Raw genomic sequence first — 7060 nt, forward strand, 5'->3', positions numbered from 1 at the left:
CTACTAGCTGTTCATTTCGATCCGACTTCGTACTTTTGCTATTTCAGTTTTTGGGTAAGTATTCAGGCCAGTTTGGTGTGTTTTCTTTGCTATGTGTTTGAGATATGTGAAAAGGGTATTTAGGCGAGGGTGTACTTTATCTCACTCGACCTAAACCCTAATTTGAATGTATAATTGTACTTGGCATATGTATATGAACCTTTTGGAACCAAAACCCTTGAGCTTGTGGCTCGGGGCGACTTTCGAGTAAAGTTTGTGAAGTTTGCAAAGTTTGTGAGTTCGTGGGCCCGATCTAAGACCTGTTTGGACTATTCGAGCCGGTTAGGGCTTGGTCGAAGTCAGTCCAACTTAGTCTGAGGTCACCAAGTTTGTAGGTTCATGTTATGAACCAATTTTGTGAATCCGGTTCACCGAGAAGGTAACCAAGTTTGTGACCCGAGCTTGTGACTCAAGCTCAAGTTTGTGATTTCGTTCGCCCGGGCAAGTTTGTGAGGTGACTGGCCAGTGAGGGTGATAAGGTGTCGGTGGGTGTACAAGTGAAGTTCTACGGACCATTGAGTGTGGTCGACGGAGTGTCGGCAGGAGATCACGTATGGCATATGAATTGGCTTTGGAGCCACCTGTATCCTTATTATGTGATGTTACTTTTCTGCTTTTGCTTTACTCTTACTGTGTAACTGTTACGTGAAATTTATGCTTTCGCCCCTGTTTACTTACTAAGCATATAGCTTACCCCTTTCCTTTTGTTTTCCTTAGCAGGGGCCGACGCGGGGACTTTTGGCTCGTACACTAGTATAGTTAGATTGGCCTGTTATAGTTGAACAGTTAGAATGTTTGTTTTTGTCTTGGTGGTTTGTATAAGAACCCTTCTTAGGGTCTATCTTCTGCTGGTTGTGGTTATAGTGTATTAGAGTGGTTTGACTCGAGACTTTTGAAGATGTAATTATAACTTTTGGGATTGTATATATTGTATATAGTGCTCTTTCGATCTATCTCGTTTTATTACTTTAAGTTTTGAGTCCTGGCGCGAGCTAGGCAGGCGGCCCGCCGATACCCTTGGGTTCGCCCTTGGGAGAAGTGGGGTCGTCACATGATTCCACCTGAATATTCCATACCAATCATTTAAACATGACTGTCCTGTTTCACGTCTACACTGGGAGCTCTGTTTTGAGCAGTGAATTGATGCTCAAATGTGAGCTAGTTGTGGACAGATTTTGTAAATAATTTCTTCTAAGAAATGGTAGTCTTATAAATCTAGTTTTCAACTCCACTAATCACGCTCAATTCCGAGTTGAATTGAGTAAGTTGTGGCCGAAATCCCAAACTGACTCGGTGAATTCAAACCCTCTTTTGGCTAGTTCAAAGCTTTAATCTTTATTGGGACTTGTTGTTTCGAAATTTTTGGTGTTAATCACCTAAAAAACACATCTTGGATGTTTATTAGACCTTGTCTACACCAATAAACCATGTTTGAGGAAATTTCCTTGGCCAAATGCTTGAAAACGGAAAAACGGAAGTCCAAGGCAGATTTGCCTTGGAAATTCTTGGGCCTTTAGTAGTTTTGTGACTTCCCATGCATAATTTTCTATGGAATTTTACATAGAAATAGCCCTTATATGATAGTGTAATACTGCTAATTTTGGTCCCATTCTGAGCCCATTTTGATACTTGAACAAAATCCTAAATTTGGTACTTTAAACCTGGAAATTGCCTAATTGTCTCAAATTTTCAGCAACTTTGAGCTACTATATCTTGGTGCTCAGAACTCCAATTCTTGTTCTGTTTGTTTTTTTTTAACTTTAATTGTAATTATAATTGAGTTCCAAATTTTAGAGGCTAATTCGCGTTGTGTGAATTTTGCCGAATTTCCAAACTTTGCCGAAATTCAACCCAAATCTGCCTTGACTTTCAAGACAGCAACTTTAGGCTAATTTTTTAATATCTTCCAATTAGAATCATGGAAAGGTGTCTTCTAGAAACTTTTAGTACTTTGGACGTGCTTTCCAACGGAACCAAGTTTTCCAATTTTGGACTTGTAGAGAATGAGATACGATTTTTCAAAGTATGGGTGACAAATCTGAAATTTCTTAACTTAAAGGAAATTGAGGCTTACGAACTCTCTATTTTCCTTCGATATTACTAAACCGTTTTGCACTTGATTTCAAAGATGAAAATCAGATTTTGCTTGTGTTTTAAAACCCCATTTTTGAGCCTCGATTTACGAGTAATTAAGGCTCATTTTCGTGAAATTTTCTTAGATTGTACAAGTGTGCAATCTTCCTCGATAATTAGGGGTTTTAAGTGATAGTGTGTAATAAACAATTACTATTTGCTCAGGTGCTCAAGGAGACCTTCAAGAGGATCTTGAGGGGAACACCTAAAGGCTCGTTTATGCACTTACTCCCATATTTTGATTGGTGAGTTTCAAGTGCATGAAATTGTTGCTAAGTGGTTAATTGTTTCTTATCCGTTATGTGAATTTAAAATTTTGTGATGAGTGTGTACTTTACTGCACTCGTTCTCTTTCAAATGAAATTATATTCGCATTTTGCTATGTGAATGTATATCCGACTTATACATAGTAATGTGGATGTGATTCTGTGAAGACCCGAAAAATTTCTTATTTTTTTTCGAATATTAATGGTTTCATTAAGTATTTATCCACCTGTTTTCCCCAAATAATTTATTACGACCATTTTAAATCCATTCGTATGGAATAATGTCTTCATTGTGTTTTTAAAATGTCCCGTTAACAATTTCAATTTTCGGAAGGATTGTTTAAGTGCGAGATAGTGAACACGAGTGTTTCGAGGTGATATTATATTCGAGAGTACGATTATCCTGGGGAAATTAAGAACGGACAATAGCAGATTAAGAAAAGTTAATCGAGAATTAAAGGTGAATAAGTTCTAGGTGAGCATATACTACTCACGCGTGGATAGTTTTCCAAAAGACGTATGGATACAAATTTATTGGAGATTTGAGGAGTTAATACTCGACTCATGTGAGGACTCGTAAAAACTATTATTTTATTTAAACCTAATTTATGGCTTAATAAATGATTTAATTGGATTTTTGCCACGAGGAATATTTTCTAGTCTTATTAGACCTAAATACATGGTAATATAACTTCGTTATATTTTTAAAAGGATTCGTTTCGAAAATTAATTTCCTAGAGCGCGTTTAGTAAAAATAGTGAATAGTACTTGGAGTTTTTATCCGCGTAGTAGCACAATAAGCTTGGAATATTGGAGACTTGTACTATGGTCCTAAAATAGGTAATCTTATGAATAAATATTCAAGTGATAGTTAGTAGTACAATCGTTATAAGAATTTTTCGAAAGTTTCGCGTTATAGCGTTAAATTTGACGATACGCGTTTTCACACGCGCGGCTTCATTTGAGGGACTTTAGACCCTTATTCCTGGACAATTAAGAGTGAATAATATTTACATGAATATATATGCCTTTGAGGTTTAGTGCACTAGTGAACCAAACGCGCGAAAAATCGAGCCGTAATCGTACCAAACGGCCCCTAATGAGAGTTGACTTTTGGGTGATTTTGCACCACACATTGCACCTTCTCTTGGAAGCTAACTTGGATCAAACACACTCTCTCTTCTCTCTCCTCATGGCCGGCCAAGACACCCTCTCTCTCTAACTCCTTGTTCAAAAAAATTCTGCACACTAATCTTCCCCAAAACCACCCCAAATCACCTCCAAATCACACCAAACTTGGAGACCACTTAGCAAACCTCTTGGAGATTATATCTAGCTAAGGAGGAGGGGAGCTTTCACGGTTTCTTGGAGCTTCAAGAGGGCCGAAAATTCTGACCTTGCAAACCAAAGGAGTAGGTAATGATCAACCCTTGGATTCTTATCTTTTGGAGATTATATGGCAAGATTAAGCTCATGCATGCACTTAGTTACTTGATTATGGTGTAAAAATGTGATTGTGGGCTCTTGGAATTCCCACACTTGGGTTGTTGTTGCTGATGTGATAAGTAATGGTGATTATATTGTTGGTTTAGTGATTATAATGATGCATTAGTGGTGGGTAATTAGTAGGAACTTCATTGGGTGTAAGAAGCTAAAATTTCCGATTTTGCCCCTGCCATGTTCGGCCATTTCCAGGCCAATTTTTAATGGTTTAATTGCTTGAATTGGATGTTTGTAGGATGTATTAGATGTGTGAAAAATTTCATTGAAAAATAATGAGGTTTGAATGGGCAAATGAATTTTTGTTCGAAACCAGCAAATCTGGAAAACTGATTCGCGTATGCTCTGACCAGCAGTAGTATTTTGGCTATAACTCTGTCCTCGGATGTCGAAATCATGTGCCGTCGGTGGCGTTTGAAACTAGACATTCCTAGATTTAATTTGGTATATAATGCACGTTCTGATTCTTTGTGAGCGAGCCGAACCAAATGTTTTAAGTTCGCTGTCCTGTTACTCTGTTCATCTGGAATGAAGTGTTCAGGCAGCAACTTGATGCCCGAATTTGAATCAGATGGGTGCCGAATTTGGAAACGATTTCTTCTGTGATATTTTAACTCTATGAATGTATTTTCCAACGGCGTAAGCCATGCTCGATTTCGATCTATATTGACTGAGTTGTGACTGAAACAAGTGGACTGCTCTGTTTTGGAAAACCCTAATCTTTGGACTGGTTTGGAACAAAATCTTGGAGTGAACTTGTTAGTTGATGTTTTTGATATTAAACACTTACCAAAGGTATCATGGATGTATCTTAGACCCTTATTTCACAAATGAACCATGGTTGGATAACTTTCTTGGTTAAACGATTGGAAATTTGGAAAATGAAAGTCAAAGGCAGATTGCCTTAGGATTTTTCTTGAACTTTGGTTGGCTAATTAACGACCTTGCCGAAGGTATTTTTCCCCAAAATTCGATAGAGAGATACCTTCCACATAGTATTGAAATACTGCCAATTTTGGTGCCGATTCAAGTTCGTTTCGATACCCAATTGAATTACTAAAGTTAGAGGTTCAAATCTGGAAAATTCTCATCCAGTCTTGAATTTGCTCAACTTCGGGCTACCGTATCTCGGTGCTCGAAACTCCGATTCTTGATCCGCTTGTTTTGTTATAAACTTCACTTGCAACACTAATTGAGCTGCAAAATTCAGAGGCCGGTTTGCAACATACGAATCGTGCCGAATTTTCAAAGTTGGCCAAAATCCAACCTCATTCTGCCTTGTGAACCAACCCTGCACCTTCAAGCTCATTTTTAGCACTTTCCACTTCGATTCATGGAAAAGTGTCTTCTAGGAACTTATAGTACTTTCTAAGAGATTTCCAACGGTATAAAGTTTTCCAATTTTTGACTTGTACCGAGTGAGTTACGATTTTTCAAAGATTCATGATAAAGCTGAAAATTTTCCAATTTCAAAGAAATAGAGTTTTCAAGAACTCTTTACACTTTTGATATTATCTAAACGTTTTGCCCACGATTTTCATGATAAAAACTCAACTAATATTATACTTCATAAAACGCAAGTTGAACCTCGATTTACGAGTAATTGAGGTTCATTTTTGTGAAATATTCCTTAGATCGTACTAATGTACAATCTTACTTGATAATTGAGATACTTGAGTAATTATCCACCATTAACTGCCAGGCACACAAGGAGACCTTCAAGAGGATTTCACCATGGACACTTGAACTCCAGCGAATAATCTTTATTAAATTGCTCGGTGAGTGTCAAGTGTGTGAATCTTTGATACTTGCTTAATTGTGGTAATTATTAGAGATTTTAAAAATAAGGGCGGGTGTGTACTTTATCGCATCCGTTCTGATTTCCAATGAATGAATGAAATGTATTGAATGAATGAATGAAATGCAATGCTATGTAATGGTTACATATGTCGTTGGAGTGAACCTCCTCGACTTCCAAATGAATGGGGGACGCCCAAACTCATAGGCCGACCTTGAACTCGAGCCGGCAATGGGCTTGGTCGGGAACTTGGGCGAGCCATGAGATTATAAGCTCGACCTAATAAGAGGTCCTGCTTGGCATACTCGTAAAGTATCGCCTTATAATAGACTTGTGGGCCCTTGGGGTGTACGGTGGACGGAGGGAAGTAAGTGGTGATCTACGGAAATGGAAATACCGACCCGGTTGACAGGAGGGTCAATGCGGGAAAGTATACGAATGACATCGGCAGAGCGAGTGGAACTTAGCTCCTGAGAGCTACTATATCCTTGAATTGTTTCTGATTATTTTTCCTGCTCAAATGGTACTTTATTGAAATATCACGGTTTTATTTGATAAAGTTGAGATTGCTATTTGAACAATGTGCTTGCATGTGTGTCCTTGGCCTCACGAGCGTTTTGCTCACCCTGTAGACTTGTTTTCCTTAACAGGACTGGAAATGGAGTTAACGCGGAGAAATCTCCTTTTGGATATATTTTGTTTTAGGGTTTCAGGTGTATTTTGGCTTGACCCCTTTATGATTGTACTTTGGAAGTTTAATGTATCATTCGGATATCTGTGATGTATATTTTGAAATTTAAGTTGTATTATGAACGCACGACGTGCGGGTGGCAAGCGGATAGGTACCTTGTGATGTGACCATGAAAACTGTCACAGTTGGCATCAGAGCCATATGCTGACAGGTTGGGTAATGGATGGATATTGTTAAGCATGAACGTTTCCGCACTATATGTATTCGTATTAATTTGATTTTGGTATCTAGTATCGCTTTAAGGTTGAACGTTATTGCTTGAGTCCTAGCGAGAGCTAGGCAGGCGTTCCGCGGATACCCTTTGGTGCGCCTTAGGGAGAAGTGGGGGCGTCACAGTTGGTATCAGAGCTTAGGCTTTAGATCTCTGTAGTGTATCCTAGGCTTAAATGTTTAGGATGCCGGACTGTGGAATTTGATTGAAAGTTAAGTGACTGCTTGTGAAAATGAAAATTTGAACCTGGGTTCGAATTGGTGGATGACAAGGAGTCTTGATATGGTGTGATACATGTGGGATAGTATGAAGTGATCAAATCTTGTTTATTTCGTGTATCTGGACCTACCTAAGCTTTTACT

The 7060-nt window shown here is 38.5% G+C and overlaps 1 long non-coding RNA gene across 1 annotated transcript; it reads left to right on the plus strand.

Moving 5' to 3' along the window:
* The first annotated feature begins 3557 nt into the window (after nucleotides 1-3557).
* On the plus strand, nucleotides 3558-6713 carry LOC140016232 (uncharacterized). The gene is made up of 3 exons (XR_011822571.1): nucleotides 3558-3854; nucleotides 5641-5716; nucleotides 6387-6713. It is a non-coding gene; the product is annotated as an uncharacterized lncRNA (long non-coding RNA).
* The last annotated feature ends 347 nt before the right edge of the window (nucleotides 6714-7060 follow it).

The sequence above is a fragment of the Coffea arabica genome, chromosome 10c (assembly GCF_036785885.1).
Source record: "Coffea arabica cultivar ET-39 chromosome 10c, Coffea Arabica ET-39 HiFi, whole genome shotgun sequence".
NCBI lineage: Eukaryota > Viridiplantae > Streptophyta > Magnoliopsida > Gentianales > Rubiaceae > Coffea > Coffea arabica.